The sequence below is a fragment of the Tympanuchus pallidicinctus genome, unplaced genomic scaffold (genome assembly GCF_026119805.1).
Source record: "Tympanuchus pallidicinctus isolate F22 unplaced genomic scaffold, pur_lepc_1.0 scaffold27, whole genome shotgun sequence".
In the NCBI taxonomy this organism is placed as follows: domain Eukaryota; kingdom Metazoa; phylum Chordata; class Aves; order Galliformes; family Phasianidae; genus Tympanuchus; species Tympanuchus pallidicinctus.
Window position 1 is genome coordinate 8,706,752 of NW_026294744.1, and position 25,257 is coordinate 8,732,008.

Consider the following 25,257-nt stretch of genomic DNA (forward strand, 5'->3'; position numbering starts at 1 on the left):
GAAAATATCGCCTTACATTTCTCTCTGGTGCCACTCCTGATCTATGCTGACAGCTCTCTCATCATGAATAACATTATGTCAGGCTGCCCAATGATTCCTGAAACTGTCAACAATGTTTAAAGTCAAGTTCTCCAAACTTTTTAAAACTTAATCATCTTCACTCTGGAAGCATAAAAGTTGAATGCAATAGAAAATGTGCAGATTCACAGCAAGCTTTATTGACTTGCTGGCCAAAGACTTCATCTAGCTGCTGAAACATTTACATACTACAAAGCACTGTCTATAGAAGACCTGTCCTTAAAGGTCAGAATATACAGGAGAGAGAAGAAAACTCGTTGAGTAAGTACAGAGAACAGCATACAGTGTACTGGCTTTTTACAGTAAATTATCAAAGCATTCAGTCATCCAATACATGCCATCAGCCCCGCTTGGGGAATTTTTTAACACTATACACAAGCACAGATAAGGAAGAAAAAGTCTTGAGACGTCTTAATTTCCTTGTCTTTTTCTGTTTATACCTGACTTACAGTGCCAGCTTTCAAAGCAAAGACCATCAATCCTTTCATTTCCCTTCATTTATTTTTTTTTTTAAATTACTGCTCATCAATGTGATGAAAACTTCCAAACTGAAAGCTTGAAGGAAGAAAGTAATCAGCATACACAGGTCTACAGAGGGCACTAGTAAAGAAAATACCACCCAATGTTCTTCTGAAAGGAAACAAGTCAATTTGACATTTTTCAAGGGCTCAATGTTGTAAAATGTTTCAAATTGAGTGGCTGGCAAATGTTGCATACATTTATACACTGCGCGGGTATTCTTTTTCTTTTTTTTTCCTTCTTTTTTGCTACTTTTGCAATCCCTTTTTCTTGTTTCTAGTGGTCTTTTCATCAATAGTGCCATTAACTGGTACCCCATACCTGTAAACTATTGACCTACACACAGGCAAGCACAAAATTAATTTTTGCAGAATAAGGAGGGGAATAACATCTCTAAAAAACACGTATAACTAACACCAATTAACAGACTTTTTTTTCTGTTAACTCAGTTATTCACTGTACATTAATTTTAACAGGTGCAACACTGCAACTGGAAAAAAATGATTTGCAACTGAGAGAGGGCTCCATAAACCTGCCCATGGAGAACCACGGTGAGAGGGGCCGTAACAGAGCACCACAAAATATGTACTGCAAGAAAGTCAATTGACTGCTACTTTTCTTGCTAACTTTTTAAAGTGCTTCCACGAAAATGAGCCCTTTCTCTTGTCACCATTTATCACAGAAAGAATGTGCACGCTGGTAAACACTTTGGAGGAGACCTGATCCTAGCAAGCTCATAGGGAAACTCATTTGACTGCTTGACCTCTACAGACAGAGAAGTGACTTTCTGAGCCTTGTGAGATTCATCCTTCTCCATTCAGAAATCTTCCACGGTTTCCGAGCATCTCTCAAAGTTGGAAATCTTGGAATCAAGTGATCACGTTAGATCACATCAGGCTTCTTAAAATTTGAGACTTTAATGCCTCAAATACATCAGCTGAATGCACGTAAGATGATCGCAATAAAAAGGCAAAGAAAAAGGGAAGCATGAAATACTAGATCATAATACTACGACTGCTATGCCAAGTTTTCTGGGGACTTAATTTATGATTTTTGAATTGTCTTTTCTGGCAACATTTCTATTTAATTCAATGGACTGATGAACCAAACCGCATTATCAAAACAGCCAATCAAATCTCTGTGCTCTGTACTAAAGTCCTCTTCAAAGACCTCTAACATACGTTTCATGAAGAAATTGAGGGTGTATCTGTCAGCTTCTCTCAAGAGCTAATCAAGGGCAATTTCATTTGCAGAGGAAGGCACAGTTACTCCGATGGTTCCACATTAACCTGGGAAACCCTTTATACCAAGGATGTTTTCTCAAAATCTGTTTCTGCTGGTCCTTTCCACTATTCAAGGAGCACAAAGGGGTTGATGGAGAATGGAGAAACAGTCTTACAGTGTGCCCACATGATAGAGCTTGACTTAAAGAAAGCATTTATCTGTAGGAAGTTTATTCAGTCACGAGAATCTAAATGTAGCTCTCCATACACAGATGTAAATGACACACAAAAGGAGTCCTCTCATTTTGGCTGAAGATAACCATGGATAAAAACAAAGTAAGGAGAAGTAAAAGGGATTAGCAACCGTTTCCTTTAACTCTTCTCCTGTTAGTACCAGCCAAGCTATTAAAATGGTGTGCCCAGAAAAGGAGAAACCAAACAGGTATTTACAGCTTGTTTATTTAACATACTCATCTTTTACACTGTGTCTGCTTCCTAAGCCATAGAATAATAATTCTTTTCCCAGAGAAACTTTTCATTAACTTAGAAGGTGAATTGGTCTAAAGAAGCGTTGCACCAAGAAACATAAATTGACGTATTCTGTCCTTCCAATGTCTTTCCATCTTCTCAGATTCCTATATGAAAAATAATTACCAATTCTTTACTATAGAGTATCACAGAAATTACACAGATCTTTGTTCCTGCAGTTATCATTCAGAAATTATTTTGGCAACAGAGTAGGCTTGCCAAGACAGAATTCATTCAGGGCCTGCTTCAAGCTCTGCTGAATGTTTATATCAACTTTTATGCAATCTGACATTCCCCAAAAGAACTGACAATAATGGATTGGAAATGCAGGGAAACCATTACACAACACAGGGGGAAAAAAAAATTTCAAAATAAATGGAATTTAAGAGCTAAACTTCTTACACTGGCTATGATAAGGAACTGATCTGAACACAAGCCCTCTGAGAGACCTTCAGATTAACAGCTCAAAGCAACACCCTGTGTTGCTCCAGAATGCAGCACAAAAGTTGCATGAGGCTGCAACTCCCTTCTGACTCTTCTTTTGCTAGTTTTGGCAGATCCAAGCAGACTTTATAACAAGTGGCAGCCAAAATAGAAGACCTTCCTGGGAAGCATCAGAGCCTCCAGAAGTAACACCTATGAACTCATCTCTGGAAATGTGCCCCTGTCCCAGGCATCAGGTCTGTGATAGGTGGCAGCACATTTTGGTTTTCTGAGAAGACTCTACTGATGCTGCAGCTTGTGAGATTGCAAGCTGCAGTACAGAGCATCTCATGCTCACCATCTCAAAAACACCTGCTGGCTGGGCTACTAAGAACTCTCTACAATAAATCCCATCTATTTAGATAAGCTTATAATAATACATACATTAGTAATGGTAGCAGGACATGAGAGGAAATGGTCTTGTGCCATTCCCTTCCTCAGAATAACAGATGTCCTCCACTTCAAGTGGAAGCATTTTCACTTTTCATCTGACAATACATAATCTATACAGAAACAGAATTCTTTGTTATTATGACAGCGGCACAGAATTCCCAAAAAGCTCTTCCAATAGGGCTGAAGAGACATGGATGTTTCCTAAAACTTTTAGGATACCCCAGGACAATCCTTCTATCTCTGCAGCTTCAGGACTCACCAAAGCTTTTCACACCTCTCCCCCTCCCTCCCCCCAGAATCATTCCAGAACCTGGGCTAATTGTCTGTGAGGTGACAACTGCTCCATCCAAATGTCTGCAAAACAGCTCAGCAACTCTCTTCAATTAACACAGTCAAGTATGATTGATTTAATTTTCACTGAAGAGTTCTTCTCAGAACTGGTTCAGGTGTCCCCAGTAAGCCACTTATAGAAACAGAATAGGTAGGGACCAAATGTTCTGTGTTTACACAGAACCTTGCATCCAAGGATCTCAAACTCTTTGTAATTCCTTAATTAATTAAGCCTCATGCTATCCGCTGTGGTAGAGAAATATATCCTTACCCACTTTACAGATCAAGGTCTGAGGCAGAAATAGGCCAAATGAATTGGCTAAGATCCCACAGAAAACACATGGCAAGAGCCAGAAATTCAAAGACCTTCAATTCCAAGACACCTCACACCCCACACCAAAGAGCTGCCACAACTTCTTTCCTTCCTCCTGAATATTTGTAATTTTTAAGCACCATGACTGTCATTTTCAGTCAGAGTGAGCAATGCACTTTTGGTGAAGCAGCTCTTAGAAGCTTCTTTAGAAGGAGAAAATACAAGAATATTACTTCAGAGCAATGCAGAATAGGGGTTTAGGGTTGTTAACCTGATACTTGTACTGATTTGATCAGCACAGCCCAGGTTTGGAAAGCTCAGATAATCTAAAATTGGTAACTTTGATATTTTTTGTGACTTTATGTCATCATCCATAACGCTACCAGATAGCAAAACACTATACGTGATGACACAACACCTGGAGAAAGCATTATGCTTTCAAAAGGCTGCGGATTTAGCCAATTCAGCTCAAGAGCTCGTGAGCATTTCTGAGCTTTTAGCCAGGCTCTATCAGCTCTGGTTATTACCTCCGTCCTATTTCTGGCAAGCTACTACATACTAAGAAGCAAAAAACGTGGCTGCATTGTCTGTCCTGTGCAAAAGCCATGCGAATGCTTAACACTTTGGTGCACAACAGGAAAATCACAAGCTGTGACCTGGCAAAGGTAACTGAAAAGAAATTTAAAAAAAAATAGTAAATTAAAAAATCAGACTGCCCTGCCTTCGCAGACCTCTGCCTTTTGCGAGAAGGCTGTTGTAAAACATGCGTCAGGGAAGCCACTGACAAGAGCCAGAGGAAGAAAAGTTGTCTCGCCTGCTCAGGAAGCCGCAGCACATCACTGCAGACACTCCAAGTCACCGCTGTTTAGTCAGAAGTTTTAAAGGAGTCCTTAAATTCGCAATCTCGGGGCCTTGCTGCTTAATAAAGACTACAGGGTGTTGAGAAGCACAGTATATTATTTCATTAAGTGCTTTTCGGGAGAAGGGGATTTAGAAGTAAAACTGCTGGCTTTGTGTGGCAAGGTTACGACCTTTGACAACTTCAGAGCTTATCTCTTTCATCTTCCCACTCCCCCGAGACCCCGAACTTGCCGAGGAGCGCAGCCGGTAAGCCGGGGCCAGACAGAGTCCGGCATTGTTGTGGGGCCGCGTCCTCTCCCTCTCCCTCTCTCCTTCTCTCCCTCTCCCTCTCTCTCTCTCTTTTCTCCCCCTAAACAAAACAGATCTGAACTGAGCCAAGGAAACAAAAATGTATTGTTCCTCGCAGATGGAAGCGAGTGTCGCCTAGGTAACCAGATTAATCTCCTTTTTCTCTCCCTTCCTCTCTTGTAGTGCGGTAATCGGTGGGCTCTTTTCACAAAAAAGCCAGCCTCAAAGCTGGGGCTCTAACTAGGTTCCTAATTAGCTGCAATTTACAATGAAGACAACATGATGAGATAATAGAAATTTGCAAAATAATGACATACCTCAGCAAAATATTCCTCCTCCTAAGAACCATTTTTATACAAAAACAATAAAGAGGGCCCTTCTAAAGCAAAGCTGGAAAATGGTGGTGTATTATGTGACACAGAACATTATTGTTCGCCTCTTGTTCCCCCAATCAACAGCTTATTGTTTGGCATCTTAAATAAAAATGACTCAAATACAGGCCACATAATGATCTCCATTGCGCTAATACACTGTATATACAGAGTAGTCAAAAATGTACCCAAGCCAAGGCCAGTGGGGCTGATAAAGCACCAGGGCCCAGAAAGGTAATTTACAATACAATGCAGAACACATTATTACTGGCCTTAATCACACATATCTTCCTGATTTCTGTCAGGATGCGCTCTGACATCAAAAAAGGGCACCTGAACGGGGGGCAGCTAGTTAATGAAATATGATGGATCGCATTTGTTTTCATCTGGTGGTTAGCTCAAGCACAGCAGCCTCCAGACTGTTAGCCAACAGCCTTCCTTGTGCGACATCAAAGGCTCCCATTGAGGAGGAGAGGGAGGGCGCGGGGAGGGGATCGCGGGGAGACAGCATGGAGGGAGGAGCGCAGAGGAGCTCAAAGAACCACTAAGAGTAATCTCTACCTCGTGTCCAAGAGGGGAGAGCAGGCTCAGTAAGAGAGAGGAGAGGAGAGGAGAGGAGAGGAGAGGAGAGGAGAGGAGAGGAGAGGAGAGGAGAGGAGAGGAGAGGAGAGGAGAGGAGAGGAGAGGAGAGGAGAGGAGAGGAGAGGAGAGGAGAGGAGAGGAGAGGAGAGGAGAGGAGAGGAGAGGAGAGGAGAGGAGAGGAGAGGAGAGGAGAGGAGAGGAGAGGAGAGGAGAGGAGAGGAGAGGAGAGGAGAGGAGAGGAGAGGAGAGGAGAGGAGAGGAGAGGAGAGGAGAGGAGAGGAGGACCTCCCTCACAGGTAAATTAAAATGCGATACGATAGAGAAAGCAAACCAACTACTGAAAACTACTGACAGGCTGTTTGTTTTAGTTTTACAGGAAGGTCCTGCAAAACAGTTCACAAATGCAGTTAACCACACAAGGAAGTGTTTTAATGCTGCTATCATAGAATAAATCACAGAATAGTTTGGTCGGAAGGAACCTTTAAAAATCATCATTCCAACCCCTCTGTCATGGGCAGCATTATTTTTCACTAGATCAGGTGTGGAAAGCCTCAGCCAAACTTGAACACTTACTGTGATGAGGCATCTACAGCTCCTCTCGGCAAACTATTCTCACCACTCCCAATACAAACAGTTGATTTCTTACAGCCAACCTAAATCTACCTGCTTTGAGCTGAAAAACATGCCCCTTGTCCTGTCATTGCAAGCTCTGCTAAAAAGTCTCTCTCCTTTTTCCTTATGAACCACCTTTAGGCATTGAAAGGGCACAATAAGGCGGCTTCTTGTGATCTGCTGGCCATACTTCTTTTTATGCAAATCAGGATACGTTTGGTGGTCTGGGCAGCAAAGTATATGCTGCTGACTCCTGTCCAGTTCTTCACCCACCACCATATCCAAGCACTTAGCTTCAGGGCTGGTCTCAATCAGTTCATCAACCAGTCTCAACTGAAATTGGGCATCACACTGAGCCATGTGCAGGACCTTGCTGAACTTCATTGATATTCACATGGGTCAACTGCTCAAACTTGCCAATGTCCCACAAGTTAGCTGGTACTCCTTCACTCTTGAGTATCAGTTACACCATTCAGCCTGGTACCATTTGCAAACTTTCTGAGGGGGACCCAATCCCACTATATATGTCTTTAATGAAGTTATTAAAAAGACATGGTACAAGCATTAAGGACACTATTTGTCAACGGTTTCCATTTAGATATGAGCTGCTGACTGTAGATTTTTGGATGTAACTATCCAGCCAATTCCTTACCCATTTAATAGTCCATCAATCAAAACCATAAATCTCCATAATTCAGAGGGAAGAAAGTATTGTGGGGGACAATATAAAAGAGTTTACAAAAGACAAAGTATATGGTTATCAGTTGATCTCACCTTGTCCACTGATGCTGTCACTCCACCACAGAAGGCCACTAGATTGGTGAGGAAAAATTTGTTCTTGCTGAAGCTACAATGTCTGCCACTAATCACTGCATGTTTCAATATAACTACCAAAGGATCACTTCTACGGTCTTACAAGGAACTAAGCAGTTCCCAGGATCACCTTTTTTAAAAATAAGAGTGATACTCCTGTTTTGCTAGTCACTGGGAATTTCACCTGACTGCCACGACTTTTCAAATGTGATGGAGAATGATTTAGCAACAAAATCTGCCAATTTTCTCAACATGCATTTTATCGGGTCCCTTGTATGTGTGTATGTTCAAGTTTCTCAGCTGGTCTCAAACCTGATCTCTTACAGTGACAGAGACTTTGCTTCCCAGTCATTGCTCTGAGGTTTGAGGACTTGAGAGATATGACAAGAGTGAAATGTGATTACCAGTGAAAAATGCCCATTCTGGGAAGAAAGATATTTCCAAACTGACGCTGGAAGAGATTAAAAAAAAAAAAGACAAAGGTGATACTTACACAACAGGAAATGAAGGAAGGATTGACCAAGCATTCCCAAAGGAAGAAGATAAAAACTTGGACAATGAGGAAAACTGTTTCTGCATGATGTGTTAGTGAAAAATTTAGCACGTGGCAGCAGCAAGGCCCTCTGCCCAGTGCAGCAGCCCCTCTGCTCTCTCCCTCTTACAGTGCTCAATTTTTAACACTGAGGTGCTGGTAAGGGAGAGCGACTCATCTTCACTCCCCATCAGGCCACAGCAAGAAGACCATGGCAGCAGAGGAGGCGTGGACATGTCCCATCTGCCGTGACGTGCGAAAGGACATTGCCTACGCAGTACCGTGCCGTCACGAGTTCTGCCTCGGCTGCATCCTGCGATGGGCCAAGCAGAAAGAGACCTGCCCGCTCTGCAGGAGAGTCATGGCAGTCGTTAAGCTTGCTGAGCTGGACGACGACGACGACCTGGACTTCGTCATCTGTCCCCCAGCACCACCAGTTCCTGCCTGCTTCCAGGCAGGCGTCGCCCACATCTACAGCCCCCAGCACGATGCGCCATCCCCTCCAGCCTTTCTGCTGCTGCCAGAGGAGCAGGAGGCTGTGGAGGCAGAGGAGAGGCCTATGGTGGGCGGTCTCCTGCTGGAGGTCTGGGCAGCCCTGTTCAGGCAGCACCGGGAGATGCTCGACCCTGTGCTGCCATGGCTGCGCCAGGAGCTGCGAGCCGTCTTTGGGGCACAGTGGTGGGAGGCAATGGCGGCGGAGAGCCTCATCCTGAACGCCCTGTGTCACATCGGGCTGGACGGCGAGGCCCTGATCCAGCTGCTGCGGCCTGCCCTGGGGGACCGAGCGGAGACGCTCATCCGGGGCCTTGTGGACGCCCTCGTGAGCCGGTGGGGCGAGGAGGCCCACAGGCAGCGGGGCCTCCAGGGCTTCCACGTGTCCGGAGGGCAGGAGGAGGGCCCTGCGGCCAGGGGGCAGGAGGACAGCGCCATGGCCGCCCCTGGCCCCGCAGCCTTCCCAGCAGGGACCGTTACATCAAGGCCTGCACCCAATGACAGCACCAAAACTGCCAACAGCAAGGAGCAGCCCAGCACACCAGAGGCTGTCCTCCACGGGGATCGCAGTCACAGCCCTGTTGTATACACGCTCACGGAACATGAGGAGCCCCACAAGGAGATGGCGCAGGAGGCAGCATCAGGCCCTTCTGCCCAGAGCAGCAGCCCCTCCGCTCCTGGCCATTCGCCTGTGAGGGCCTGGTGGTCCCATAAGAGGAGGGCAGGCAATGACCTGGACCCACAGCAGCCCTGCAAGAAGCCGGCCCCTCAGAAGCACTAGGAGGGACTGCACTTGAATGGTTTGGTTTTGCTAAGGAGAGGCTTAGAATAGATTAATGATGAACACTTTCCTCTATAAGAACAAGGAAAAGGAGATTTTAGAAGCACTTACAAATATACCCATTCTAATTACCACTGTCATTAGATGGGTATATTTAGATTGGGGACTGGATTTTAAGATCTTATATGAAATACTCACACGAAATATGTGTGAACCCTTTCATCCTGAAACCCTTTCAAAGTGTAATGTGACAGCTTTAAATCAACTATAGTGAATCTTCAGATAACAGTTAAAAAAAGAAGCATGCAGATATAAGACAAAATCAACAGACAAAGTAGGCATCAATTCTGGAATTGCATCTGCTAAACAGACATACTCTGGTCTGGAGAGATTTCTAAGAAAAAAAGAGAACAAGGTGGATAAACATCTTTACATAGAAAGGAAGAAAAAATAATAAATGATTGTTGGTCAGACTCTGATGTGCTTACTCATACTTAATTCTATTCTCTCTGTGCAAAGTCAGATTCAATAGCAGTGCTTGCAGAATGTTATTCAGCATGAAAACATCAAAACTGGTTCTGAAAAACAACTATGTGGAAGGTACTCGAATTGCCAGCAAGAAAGCCATACTCTAGCAAGTGCTGAGCATGCTCTTCTCCCATCGACTTCCCCCTGTACACAGGAGCTGGCAACCTAACAGAAGTAGCTGAAACAGGTTCAGGCAATACGTAAGAAAAGATCAGGAAAGTCAAGAAAAAGGCTGGAAAACCCGTGAACCTAATTCAGTGTGAATCCTGTGCTGACATGACTGAGGATGGAAAGTAGAGCTCTTCATGCTTCTCTGTGCCAAGTGCATGCCAATATAGATTTGTATGTTTGGTTTTGTTTCCAAATAGTTGATATATTTCTATGGAAATTTGAATAGATAGCCTGCTCTTTTCAGGCTCATCTAAAAAAGTAAACTTGATTCACAACTTACATTTCCAAACACAGAAAGAAGCTCTTACCTAGAGCGTTTTTCTCCTTTGGAGGTTGCACTCTACTTTTGCCTAATTTATCTAGAGGCTTCTTCATTGCACTCTTAGAGAATCCTGCACGGAACAGGCACAGCACACTGAGAATTCAGACAGGCAAGAGTTGCGCTGCTGCTCTGTGCATCCCATGCCAGAGTCAGAACAGCAGCTCTGTATTTGGGCAGCCTGCTATGATTACCACTGGCTTTACATACTACACAGAAACATTAACTCTTCCACACAAGCACTTCCCCCAACCATCCAGCTCTCTGGATGGATGAAGCAACTCAGAAATAGTTAGTTTCCCACAATCACTGTGCTCTATCTGATCCTGCAGGCACAAGAATGCAAACTGAATATGGTGCGTTCACCAATTGGAGATCTGGACCTTAAACATTAACCTTTCTCCTTAACAGTCATATCCAATGTAATGCACTATAGGAAACCAAAGCACTGGACCTGATCCTGAAATGTAAATCCATTACTCCTTTCTACCCCATTTTCCCTCACCACCTTTTTTTTTTTTCAAATGGAACTATTTGTGCAAATAAACATGCTGAGACTGAGCACCCACTGCACTTTCTTTTCCAGCATTCTGAGTGGCTGGCACAGGCTAAGATAAATGAATCTAACTGAGATCACCTACACCATTTCTCTGCTATAGCACCTGAGCCTTTGTGGCCCTGAACTGCTCCAACAATGAAATTTTGCAAACAGCTTTTGAAACATGACTCAAACATCCTGCAGTGTGAACACACTCTGGTGTGTGACACAATTGGCTTTTTATGTTATTAGCATTATTACTGTTTCCTGCCTTTGGAAAGCTTTGCATCTTTCAAGACATTTCTTTAGCATCTCTGATTGACTTGAATTTTCTTACATTTTCTACCTTTGAAGCACTCAGAAACAGCAAGAAAAAGCTATGTAAACACAGGGGTTCAAACATGATACGAGCAAATCCATGCAGGAAACTCAAGTTTAATGATTTCACTCTTCTCCTTCTTCCCTTACGGCTCCACACACTGCCTCCTAACTCTCCCCCCCCCCCCCCCCCCCCCCCCCTCAGGGGAGATGGATGGGAGGAATGGTATAAATCAATAACCAAAGGCTTCAATTTTACAAACCCTTTAAGCCATTAGAGCTCTGAGTCCTCGCTGCACCCCTTACAGCCTCCCCCACTCCAGTACACACAGACATACACACATAACACACATATAAAAGAAATACTCCCAGCTTGGCATTAACAATGTTCATTCAATGCTCTTTACTTAAAGGAAGAAAACAATTAAGTGAAACCTTGAAGTAATCTCATTCTGCCTATTTAGCCTCTTCATCCCTCAATGTGTGGTTAGTAAGTGTTGCAATCAGGGGCTAAGGCCTGCTATCATTCGGCCTTAATTAAAAAAGACACAAGCAGTGGAGCTGTGAATTAGAAATGTAACAACGCACTACCCCTGATTAATTCGAGGCTCATGTTGGATTAATAACTCCAAACAAAGAACAAAAGGAAATTGTTATGCGAATTGCAGCCCTCCCAGGCCAGACAAAGGTCAAATCACAGGATTTCAATTTCATCCGGAGTCGCTTAATCAACTCCCTCGGAAGGAAGACCATATGCAGTCCTGAAAGCTACCCATTGTAGTCGTGTTGTCACTGGACCTGAGAGACGGCACAGAGATAATCCCAAGTATTCCTGATCTTTTCTCATTTTTGGCTGCATCTTTTTTTCTTTTCTTTCTCAGTCTCTTTTCTCCTTCTTTTTTTTTTCTTTCTTTTTTTCTTTTAATATAACAAAACGCCTTCATTAGGGCTAATGATTAAAGAATGAGGATGCTATCTGCCAAAAAAGCTGTTTTGTTGACTGCTGCACCAAGGAAGCGCCCTGGCTCCTGCTGCCCATGCAGCTGCAGAAGCAGCTCCCCATTTCCAGGGTGGGTCTTCTCCGACAGCAGAATACATAGTGCTATGTTTAAGCATCATGCACTTACAAGAAGCAGCACTTGAGAAAGGCAGGGGCAGAACAGGACACATTCTGTACACATTCACTGCACAGCCCACACCTCAATACAAAGTTCCTGAGGGCATGTCAACTGAGGAAGAATATTGCTGCCCTGAAGACCTACCTCTGAAACTGAGCTGCAGAGAATACAAGCACATACTGTGTTGTTCACTCCTGACAAAATATGATTGGAGAAAGGGAGCCGTCAGTTTTAATGATCCAAAATATACTGTCCCTCCAGTGAGTATGTACTGAGTTTATCCCTCACTCCCACTGAACATGACTTCTCAAGTAACCAGCATGGCAGGGCTTTTTACATGGACTCCACAGTTCTTAACTCTGTAAAGGAACAAGGAAAGCCCAGATCTGCCTAGGAATCTGGCAGCTCATACCCAAGAGCAAATACAAAAGCTTTAAGAGACTGAAAAAGGGCAAGGAAGAAGCTTCAGTGTAAGCACCTTAAACATGGAGCTAATCGCAGCCCTCATTTCCTTCCTGAAGGCTTCTTCTCATCAGCCCAGAAAAATCATTTTGCCACACAGCTGTCTGCAGCTGACCCAGCCCGGATGGTGTGAGCAGTCTCTCACTTGGTCAAACCTCTCATGATATTTCAAGGCTTTGTTTTGTTTTTGTTGGCTTATTTATTTATTTATTTATTTATATATATATATATATTTTTTTTTTTTTTGCATAACAGCAACGCAGTTCAGGACTGAACTTATTTTCTCCAGGAAAAGAACCAACAATAGTTACCACCTCCATGTAGACCTCTTGTTCAGCTCATTTTTCTCCTGGAATGGAATTTCTCTTACATGGAAACGACATTTCAGACACCGTTTTTCTCTTGGACATGTCCTTGGACATGTTTCAGATTCAACGCGAGTCAATTCAAAATCTTAAATTCTGGTCACAGATATTTATTCTATATTTACTACTGCAGGATTGCTGACAAACGCACCACAGCTCTGTGACCTGATTTAGCTGACAGAGATACCTCAAAGGTCTATCAAAACTACAAAAAAGACTGGTATTGGTAACTGGCACCATATTCCCAGTTTCAAAACATGAAACTCTTGATGAATTCACATATTCTAATGCCTTGGGAAATGCAAGCCCACACTCTGTGGAAGTTTCTTACCTGTATTAGGTGCTGGAATAAAATTCCAGATCACTCGATGAACTTAAATGAAGATTCTGTTTTGGCTTTCAGCTTGGGATCATCTCCACTCAATTCTGTCACAAATTGCCTTTGCTCCTCTTTCCAGGGGGCTGCTCACACGACTTCTGCCTCTGAATTAGCTGTTGAAAGGGAAGAAGTGATTTGTGAATTGCCTCAGTTCTAAAGCCCTTTCACACTCAGGAACATATGCCAGTTTTAAATGCCAACCCACTAAATGACTATTCAGCTTCTCTGATGCTTTTCTTTTCAGTTTCTGCTCATTTTTTTGCTTTACATATTGATTTCTTAGCATGCCACCAAAAATTAAGATGAAATGCCTGCTGTCATGGAATGTGGACTGTCATGGAAAACTCACGTCCTCAGAAACACTTTTGCTTGTGTAATATTAAGTCATTAAATCCAAATTACATGGAATGCATATTCTGCTAGATGTAAATTCCTCAACCATTCCACCAGCTCTAAAATACAAGCATGATTTTTGAAATCTCTTAGTATTAGAGGCTCAGCAACAAATGATAGCATTAGCAGCTATTGCAGACACTCGCACTCTATTGTGCAAAAGTAAGTTTGAACTGTGCAAGTCCAAAACTTTAACAAAATAACTAGCCTGTGAAAGAGGAAAATCTGTGCTTGCATTCAAGAATTGAGAAGGTAATCTTTCCACTATTTCTGTTACAAGAATACAAGTTCAACTGAGCAGTGCTTCATCTCTTTGTCTCCAAAAGAGACATTATGCTCTCAAAGAAATCCTCCTGTATAATAAATTCTGAAGCAGAAGCTGTTATTACTTTTTGATGCAAAACAATAACTCATTGCCCAAATGTAAGTGACAGCAGCTTGAGTATAGTCGAAGACTTCATGGTGCTTAATTTCACTGTAAAAATCTTCACTAGGAAGCACTCTTCAGCACCTTCTGGAAAATGGACTGTCCAATATTCATATTCATTCACATTACTGCTTTACAGCAAACAAATCTGGACTTCCACAAAGTCTAAAGGGACTTGCCGTGCTGTTTTACAGAGAGCTTCATATTCTCGAGTCAGTTAAACACAGAATCACAGAACTGTCTAGGTTGGAAAAGACTTTCAACGTGACTAGGTAAAACCACCAACCCAAACTGCTGCATCCATCATTAAAACGTGTTCCTCAGTGACACATCCACACATCTCTTTAATACCAGCAGGGATGGGAACCCCATCACTTCTTTAGACAGCCCATTTCAATGCTTGACCATCCCTTCTGTGAAGATATTCATCCTAACATCTAACCTAAAGCTTCCCTTGTGCAACTTGAGACTATTGATATAGAAGACCTTCAACATTAGTGTGCAAAACAGCAACTTTGAAGCTTTCAGTGTATTGGAGGAAAGACAGGTCATGCACTCATTCTCAATGCACTCTAAATACAGAAAAAGAAAACTGTAACAAATTTTTCTCCAACAGTTAGTAAAAACTTTTGAATATTAGGGTCTAATTTCACAGATCCAACTCTCAGACCTGTGAGATGTACATCACTCTTCTCTATATAAGACATGCACCTCTCACTGACTCAAATCATACTCCTTACCTGCCTCGGACTGCTGTGAATGAATTGTGAATAAAGGTGATACAGATGCTGGTGTGCCAATTAAGATCAGCACAGCTCACCGTGGTGACCAAATACATCCACTGCCTCCGGGATATAGAAAAGGTACTTAAGACAGCTTTCTTCTGCCTTCCACAGAAGATGGCAGGTCAGGCAGCAACAGAGTCATCTTCTCCACCCCAGCCTGAGCACCAGCAGTGAGCCAGCAGCTCCTTCAATTTACATCACATGGAAGTCAGATATGAATATGCTGAGAAAGACGAGGAGGAGTACTGATTTCTCTGGTTGAAGACCAACTATCCACTACCACCAAGTTTGGCATAGGTGGATTCTGAAATCAAACACTTGCTGCTGAGAAGAAAAGTGTCCAAATGAATAACTCTTGGCTGGGGGCAGGTGCAGCCTGAAATCTTTCCCAGACCACTTCCAATAGATTTCCAGTTCCTAACACAACTCCTCTGACCAACTCCAGTACATTTCTAGTTCCCTGAGGCATTTGGGAAGACAAGGTGAGCCCTAGCTGAGCTATGCTTAGAGCCCAGCAGACTGACTTACATTTCTGTACAATACTCCAAAATCACAGATGCTTTAAGAGGCCCTTTCTCTTCCCTCAGCTAACCTGAAAGGTACAAAAGGACATGATTTTTTTAAGTCCCAAAGCATCAGCAACAGGAAAATGTTTACATCTGCCCTCAGACAATTTGGTGTGCTCTCTTCTTTTCAGTAGCCATCTCAAAGCTGTGTGGCTGTTTCTTTAAGATTTAAAGATTTATCTGATTTTACTTGACATTTTTTTCCAGTCTTTCCCCTTCACTTAGAAGCTGCCTCTTTCTCTCCCCTTCCACTCAAACAACCCACCAGTGAGAAACACTCCTCCCCTGCAGCTCCTACTAAATGTGCAATAGATTTCATATATCTCTAACTCACTGACCCTTCATCTCTTTTCAAATCACAGATAAGAAGCAACATTTTTTTATCTTGCTAAGACCTGGAAACCCTGATCGCAGTACAATATTTCCTACTTCTGTAGAGCATTCTAAGGGTTTATATGAAAAAATGTCTAAACGTTGTAAATATTCTAAATATCCAAACTCCAAGGAACAATTAGGACTCTGGTTTTCCAATGGACAGTTCTCCTGACCTTAAGCAAGCAGCTGTGTCAAAAAATCAAACTGGATGGGAAATGCAGAGAAAATTGGAAGTGTCAAAGCCATTTGTCTCCCTCCAAGACGCTCAACCCAACCCAACCAACCACAAATACTTCTATTCACCTTACCAAAATGCCACTTAGGCTAGAGACATGAGAACATTGCTAATTATGTTTTACATCTGAACTGCTTCTCAAAAAGCGTTCAACTTCATAAAGTAGTTAAACATACAAAATTAGATACAGTGATATCAATATGAAAATGTACTGTACAAATAGTGCCGGAGAACATCTGTCCATGTGTAATAAAACTGCACAAGAAACATATCCATTCTAAATACACTGGAAGTTACTTACAGAGAAGCCCAAACGACTGCTAAGATAACGACATGGATTATGTACTGTCAGCTCACATGGAAAACCTCCTGTAATATCTGATGTCTTTGGTAGTTAGAGTACTGGCTGGTTTTTTGTGTGTTTGTTTTTTAAAGGAAAGTGATTCGGTTCAGCATGGAAATTTTGTGGCAAAAGCTTAAAAAGTCGAAGTGCAACAAAACAAAACAAAACAAAACAAAATCAAGAAAGAACTACTGTTTTGACAAAACTTTCCTGACAGCTCAGATGCAAAGAACAGAAGTCAGAGCAGATAAAAGCTGGGCCTCCGAACTGAGCAGCACAGACATGTAACATGTTTCTACCGTACCACCATTGGCTCCTGGAGTCTTCTGGTCTCCAGAGAATTCTCACAGTTCCCTTGAAACCTACAGTTTTCATTTCAAGATGTAGAAATATTTCATAAAACATTTTGTTTCATTTTAGGCTGGTTTAAATGTAACTACTGGGATTGCCAATTACTGTAATTAGGAAACGTCGTACAGTTTTTCTTTTACTGTCATTACAAATAACTTTCTTGTAAAAGAATCTATACTACTTTCATAAGGTGATCAGAACTCTTTGTTACAATGATAAGAAATTACACAAGTGAGTAAAGCAAACTAGTTTTTCTTAAGAAGTAAGAGCCTGAAAAAAGGCTCCAGAGCTGGAAACAACGGGATCCTGCATAGCTTTGTGTCACCTTTGCCTTTTTTTTTTCTCTTGTGATATCTGTCTCTTTTGCTTTGATGCATTTGATGGAAAGGTATTGTGTAAGTGACTCACGTTTGCACATCTCAGAAACATCAGCACCAACAAAAGACAAAACATACAATTTGGTATATTCACTTGCTGACTAAACACTTTTTTCTTCTATCTTTCTCTGCTTGCAGGGTAAATTGTTAGTTTCAAAGCTGAGTGACTGCTTCAGTAAGTTGGTAGCAGATTATTGGTACAGTGTGATAATTAAGGGATCTTAGTTCTTAAACAATGCTGATAAAACAGAAATCCCTCTCTCTTTTTTCTGGATTACCTTTAGAACTGAAATCAGAGAACATTAAATGAATAATAATTTGTACCTTCTGTGAATGATAGAAGATTGAATCAAATTTTAACTAGACTCTATTTGTAAATCCCTCAGGATGACATAATTACTATTCAACACATACCTTAATTAGCTGTACACATCTATTTCACAGCATTTAACAGGTTTAAAACAGCTTTTATTGTCTGTTGAATGGATGTTCCTTTCTTATAAAAATGAAACTAATCCTGAATTTCCTAAACTGTAAGAAATTTGGTTACAGAAGGCAAGGAATGAATTGCAAATTGCTGTCAATTGGTTATTTTTATTTTTCTTTAAACAGTATTAGTTGATAACGCACCAACATGCTGCTGCTGCTTTTTTCCATTTAATGAAGAAGATCATAGCTACACTGTCTGGTGAAACAAAATTCTACTCAAACACTCAAACTTCTGCACAGAATTTTGAATACAAGCCAATTTGAGACAGAATTTCTTTTTTCTCTTTCCGTTTTGGATAACAGTACGTTATCACTAGAAAGCAATACAGTGAGTGATCCTACATCATTTCCATTCCCTCATGAATTGGAAACAGGCTAAAATTTGGCAAGCTATACTTTCAGATGAAATTGAAGAATTAGCATTCGTGATCTCAATTCACATTTTGGGCAAGATTGGGTGATTGTTCAGCATGCAGAGGCTGTTCTTAAAACCAGTGGGCTCCACAGGGCAGCTCAGGTGCTGCAGGCTGCCTTAGCCAAGGCTGAGTGCCCATGCCATGAGCTGAGGCTTACTGCTGAATCTCAAGCACATTTCTGAAAACATTATGCTCTTAATTTTGCTGACAACAAAGGCAAATGACATCAACAATGATTATGTGCAGAAACACACGTGGCATGTTTTTGTTGTTTTCTTAAACTGCCCCAAGTGAGATTAAAACATTTACTTAAGTACTTACTTCATGCTTTACATCATTTGCTTTCTGTTCTCAAAAGTTTAAGGGAGAGATGGCTGGCATTTAACCACAACTCACTTTTCCTGGGGCTGAATCAAAATGAAGGCACTTGGCACGTGGAGAGGCGATAGAGGTTGAGCCCAGTGTTGGGGGGAGGCAGGGCTGGAAGTGCTCCACTCTGTCACCCACCCCGGGGTTCCCTCTTGGATTCAGTCGAGATCAGAGGGAAGCCAGGACCAAGCAAGGGCACCGCCCCAGCCTGGGACCGGAGAGCATTGGGAAAGGACAAGACCCTGTGTCCTGGATGATGCACACAGTTCTAGGATAGGACAAAATAAAATACTTGAGGAGAAGATGGACAGTCTGATAAATATATTTAGTACCACTAGTTCCAACCACACAGAAGTTATCAGTGTAGTGAAGTCCTAGGATTTGCCACAGTCATGTTTAAAAAGCAAATGACCCTAAAATGTACAGATATCTTCTGATGCATTTAAGACCCTTTTAACTTTCTCTTACTTCTTTAGGGTGCCCCCACATTATTTTCAAGTTTTCTTTGCAATTCATTGGAGTAAAAGCACACTTTTATGCAAGAGGAGATCAAGACTCTGACACATGGATGTATTCTCACAATGGGGCTTTAAAAGACATTACGTATTGCAAGACTGCATGATAAATTTGTAGACATGGTGTTGGGGAATTTATCTATTTCACCACTGAAATAGAATTGAGTCAAACAAAATTAAAAATAATTTTTGTCAAGAATGCCTATTTTGTAGTTATTTCTTCTCACACGTATGATAAAACTGTAGACCTAAGGTTGTAGAAGACAAAAAAAAAAAAGGAAAAAAAAAGGGGGAAGTATTCACATCTCGATGTTTATCCCCTACCAACACTTTCCTTTACACCTCAGAAAAAAAGCATGAGCCTAGCCTCCTTTCTGATCTCAACTGTAGCTGAGAAGAAAAAACCAGCTGCATCCCAAACCCTTATTGTCAGAGCCAACACCTGCACATCCACTGTAAGAACTGGAAACTCACTGGAATTTGTCAGAGACTGAGAGCTGTGCCGCCCCCCCTCCTCTCCCCGCCGTGCCACCCACAGAAGTAGGTGGCAATCTTCATGCCAGCATGGGTACCAAGCAGCTCATGAGCTCCCCTGAACACATCCATTGGGAGGGTACAAGAACAAGCATCATGTTGCTGTGCTGCCTATCTGCAAGTCATTACCCTGGCAAACAGAAAAGCTATTTGTAGTCTCCCCAGTAAACTTGCTTTTCTGCATTTTCCTAACACTACAGCAAACCTTCCCGGCCTGTCATCTCAGTCACGTGTCTTGCACTGGTGAAATTGCAAATCACGGAGACCAAAAGCTTTGCCATACGTAATTGCAGCGTACCATTAGACTGGAGCTGGCTACTCTCTAATTACGCAGAGTACTGTTGATATGCATATCGAAAATAAATCATATTGATTGCTTATGTATCATGCAGGAAAGAAAAGTAGCTTGAGCTCAGTTGGCTACCCAGGAGAAACTACAGGAGGGCAAAGAAGGATTTACAATTCTTTTCCGCTTAAATGACATCATCTGTGTGGAAGCATGCATTTTGATGGAGTACATTATAGAAGAATACTGTGAGGGCAAAGAAAAAAGCATGCTAGGAGATCCGGGCAGCAAAATCATGCTATTCTGAGCATCATAAAAAGGATGGCAGTGCTATTTCATGTGGATTACCCGCTACTTCTGGTCCCTAACCTGAATCCTACTACTGTACAATACTCAAGCCAAATTATTTATTATTTGCATTACATGTTATTTGCATTGCAGTATCCCCAGCAAGGCCTCCAGGAAATCCCGTAGGAATATTTTCATGTTTGGCTGATTAGCTTTGCATCTGCATAAAAATATTTGCCTTCTTGCCTGAAACCTTGACTTCATCATGGAAATGCACAAAAAGCAGGAAGCAAAACTGATCATTCTGCTTTCCATTTCCAAGTTAATAGAATGCTTAAATAATTAACTTATAATAATTAAAGATGAAGCCAATAACGTGAAGAAAGTCTGAAAGTTACATTCAGCATGTCATATTTCTGAAAGCACTAAGTTCTACCAAAGCCCATAGTAGCTGAAAACCCAGTGACTTGAGAGCACAAGCACCTGAGCCAGAGAGCCATTTACAATTCTGCTTAATATCTCTGTGGAATATGTTAAAAGAAAAATCAACTACAATGATATCTATTGTGTACTGATGTGATTTTACCACCTATGCAAGAGTACATACATGCCATACATGCTCTGTGGGTAACAGTTGAAAAAAACGTGTCCGTTTCTCCAGTAGAACTTAATAAAGATATTCAACATGCAGTGTTGGTTTTTCTAATAGAAGATTACTGTAAGTGGAGATACTGTCTCTGCATACTGAATGTTGGCACAACCACAATTCATTCTTTCGTAAACAATGTGGTATCTAGAAATTGCAAATATGACACTTACTTTTATTAATGAAAACAATGGATGGAATAGCAGCTACAGCAAAATTACGATGGTAAATAGGTCAATTTTATTAAACTTTTCACGGGGCATACCTGGCAGTTTATTAAGCTATTGTTGGGAAACCATACACTCAATGACTCTGCATATGTTAGTTATCTTTATCCAACCAATTCCAACAGGGTGAAGGAGATTATGAGTAATTAAGCTTCATTATTTCCCTTGGGGGAACCTGAAAGATAGATTCCTAGACTTTGATGAATTTAAACCTGGAAAAACAAGATCACTGAATGAAGTCGTTCACACATGCAAGAAAGAATGGAATAGATTAACTCTTACCAGTCATTTGCTTTGGTGAGCTTGAGCTCACAGGCATTACCTTATTCTGAAAAAAATTATGAGGGTTGCTCCAAGAGTACTGCCTCCTGTTTCATTATGCTGGCCTGCAATGTCGGAGGTTTGTCAGGACCCTTTGGACCAATATGTGGCTGAAGATGAGTTCCCTGGATTGCATCATTAGTGGTGACAAGACATGGTGTCACCACTAGAAGTCAGAGACAAAACAGCAGTCCATGGAGTGGCAACATTTGAATTCCAAATCAAAGAAAAAGTTTGAGACAAAGTCTTCACTGGTCAAAATGATGTGCACTGTCTTTTGGGATAGGAAAGGGTTTCCTGGAACCTGGACAAACCATCCACTCCAACCACTACACTGTGACGCTGATTGAGCGTCTCAGTCAGACTGAAGTCTCCAACTTCCAGTGAAGAAACTTCTAGAGAAGAGGACAACCTTTCTCTCACAACATGATAACACCCGGTCCCATACCAGGAAGACTGTGGAGCACATTACCAATTTTGGCTAGATTGTCTTACCACACCCACTGTATAGTCCAGATTTGGTGCCTTCTGACTTCTATCTGTTTGGGCTGATGGAAGATGGACTGTGTGGGCAACTAGCTAATGGTGGTGAATATGTTTCAAAGTAGTGTTTTGTAGTTGAGAATTTATCAAACACTGTGGTCTTTGTATCTTTTGCAGTTTCCATAGAAATAAGTAGGAGGCATTACTTTTGGAGTGACCTACACAGAAAGCTGCGGTTGGGAGCTGCCATTCAGAAAAAGTGAATGGCATATCTGGGATCTGCTAGGCAGAACATACCTGGAAAAAATCTGATCAGAAGTCCCAAAGTACAGAACATTTGTGCCATGATTAGCGTGCATTCATTCAAACCTTTTTCTGTGCTTTGTGCTTAGATTAGGTTGTGCACAGAACCTATTTTCTGTTTATGCAACATCTGCTCTGCTTTGAGATTGTGAGCAAGAACATTTCCAGGCTCCAAAGCAGGAAGGGATTACAAACCAGCAAACTGAGCTGGATAAAACAAGGATGGGCCCACAAGATTTAGGTTCAACTGAGATTATTTAAGATTCCAAAAATGTCTTCATTTTACTCTAACGTAAGTAATTTTCCACGTTTATACCTCCTTGCAGTTTTGAGGAGGAAGGGAAACAGTGCTTAATTAGTAGAAAGAAGTTCATCTAGTGCTGTTCTCTCACATGACCAGAGTGATAAATCTTGCGCATATCATGTGTAGTGCCATAATTAAACCTTCGGTCCTGATTATTTAGAACTCAAAGAATCATCAGTGCCTTGTCATCCAAGTGCTGCAAAGCTCCCTTGTCACTGAGATGAAGAGGGGAGTCCTGAGAGAAAGAGGACATCCAAGCACATACAGGGACAGTATGGAAAACTACTTCCTTACGGGAAGGCTTCAGAAATAGGGGAGAGGGGTTGCAGTGCTGCAGAACAGGGATAAGGTAGGAAGGGCTGCACAGGATTCCCCATTCCATGCTCCCTTGGAGCTCACCATGAAGTCAGGAGGAGGAGGAAGGGGATCTCTTCTTCCAGGGAGGAATGAGCAACATTTGTAGTAACGTCTGCAGTAAAATTAACACCATTTCCCACAAAAATCAGCTATGTGGGTCACAAGACTGCTGGTCTGCAGCAGTAACAGTCACTATGTGTAGGAGATGGGTTCTGGGGGTAGTGTTCTTTTCATAACAATAGATAGAAGATTAGAAGTCTGACTATAGTGACAACCTCAGGACCCACCAACAGGACCACAGAGCTCTTATCATTCTTCTGGACTCAGCTTCGCTGTCCACAACTTGCACTCACTGCACAGTGAGCATGAACTGAAAGTTCGACAGCCCCATCAGCACTTGGGGAGCCCAGCTAACCCACCAAGAAACCCAACTCAAATTCAGAGTTGCCCAGAAAGGTAGTGGTTTACCAGCTTGGTTATCCAAATACTTTCAGCTGGGCTCAGTAGAATAATAGTTCACTGATAGTCTGAAATTAAATAAAATAAATAAATAAATAATTTTAATCCCTCTTTACTTGGCCGTGATTGAGGGTTTTCTCCTTCCTTGGAGGAGGCTGCAAGACAAGGAATGCCATTCAGCTAACAGGGTCTGGCTGCATCAAAAAGCAGCCAGGATTTCTCCCTCTTGCCATTCTTCCCCTCCCCAACACAATAGACCCGAAAACAAAAGACAGATTATTAGGTTTAAGTGTGTAGCCCATTCTCCACATAACCCTTCCCCCCAACTCCCACCCTTCTTCGGCACATCTGGTAACCATGTGTGGCAAGTGCTAATGAAGACTTTCCTGAGCGAGCTACAATTAGTTCCGACTGCTGTTCGCCTCTCCCGGCTGTACTGAGGATAAAAAACCAAACCAAAACAAAATCTTCCCTTCACTGTTACTGAAACCTCCCCCTGCCCCTGGGATTCCCCCCCCTCATCGTGCTGCTGAAATTAAAACAAAAAAGTGTAAGTAAATACTTTAAGGCTCTCTTCCGCCTGATTTTTTTTTTTTTTATAAATCAGCATTTTATTCATTTTGATTGAACACGACAGGCAGGCAACAGTGTTCCTATGATCCTGTCTACAATAGAGAATTGTTAAACAGATGTCCATTTTTTTTTTTCCTTCCAGCCTGGCAATATTACACACATAGCAGTTTTATCTGCTTGAGCAGATCAAATTTGTGTGTGTGTGTGCGTGCGTGCGCGCTGCCATTTGGAGTGATTAGAATAAGCCGCACAGAGGCAAGACGCGTTGTGTACAATTAAGCCCATCTTTAAACCACAAATTTCTGTTTACTCTCAGTCTCTTCTCCTCTCCCCAATCAAGTTCCTAATAGAGCTGTTTCAAGTTTCAACAAGGACCATATTAACTGCTGGTCTCCACATGAAACAGAATGCTAAACCCCAGCCTCTCTCGAAGATCTGAGCACGAGCCTCCCAATCCTGCTTTACATTTCTCTCTGAAACCGCTGTGGCCCTCACCTTCCAAACTCCTAATGATTCCCCGAGCAGACAGCCTCGGCACAACGCGGCGTTTCACAGTGTGAGGCTTCACATGTTCTTTGTCGTTTCTCCCGGCTATGTCACGCTTCGTGATTGCCGCTGACCAACCCCTGCTCGAAAGTATGTTCCCACTAAACAAACAATCTGGATAATTGTCGTAGAAGTGATGATATCTGCATACATCATATTTGAATTATACCTTATTCACATAGAAATTGGGTATGACCCTCCTACGTCTTTTGAACAGTGCTGCATATTGAAATGCAAAAAACTAAGTTCCAAAAGCAGAACAAAAGCAAAACTGATTCTCTAAAGGAGTTATTCTCTTAAAATATACACGTATCTACTTGCCAAATGATTTCTCCGAGAAGATGATAGGCTGGAGTAATGCAGGGAGGGAGGAACAAAAGGGGTTTTAATCACGGTTCGGATTAAAGAGTTGTATAACAATTGCTCTCCCTCCAGGCACATATACTGTACACGCTCACTGTAAATGATCAGCATTTAAAGAAACAAAGTGCACCAGGCAGCACTTAATGTAAAGACAGCTGCATATATATTAAGACTTTATTCATCAAAAGACACCGTGCATCTTGCTCAGTCTCAGTAGGAGAAAACAGTACACACAGCACTGACAGCCAAAGGCAGGCAGGAATGCGACTTCTTCCCTACCCCCCTTTTTAAGCACATAAACCTTCCCATGCAAAAAAAAAAAAGAAAAAAGAAGAAAAATGTGAGGCTCTTTCCCATTTGACTGCCTTTTAATTTTGATGGCCTCTTTTTGGACAAAAATATCACTTCATCTCCATACAGTCTTGTTTTCATCTACACCAAGCAGGGAGTAGAGCAAAGCTGATGCACTCCTAACAGTATTTTTCTACAAAACATAAATTTTGCACTTTGAAAAAAGGCTAATTTTACT

The 25,257-nt window shown here is 42.0% G+C and overlaps 1 protein-coding gene across 4 annotated transcripts in view; it reads right to left on the reverse strand.

The window, feature by feature from the left end:
• SOX5 (SRY-box transcription factor 5) overlaps window positions 1–25,257 on the reverse strand; it is a 637,700-nt gene that overhangs the window by 324,116 nt on the left and 288,327 nt on the right. For all 4 annotated transcript variants that reach the window (XM_052690772.1, XM_052690776.1, XM_052690774.1 and 1 more), the window contains exon 4: window positions 13,350–13,510. The gene's annotated coding sequence lies outside the window, so the exon portion shown is untranslated. The remainder of the gene's footprint in view (window positions 1–13,349; window positions 13,511–25,257) is intronic.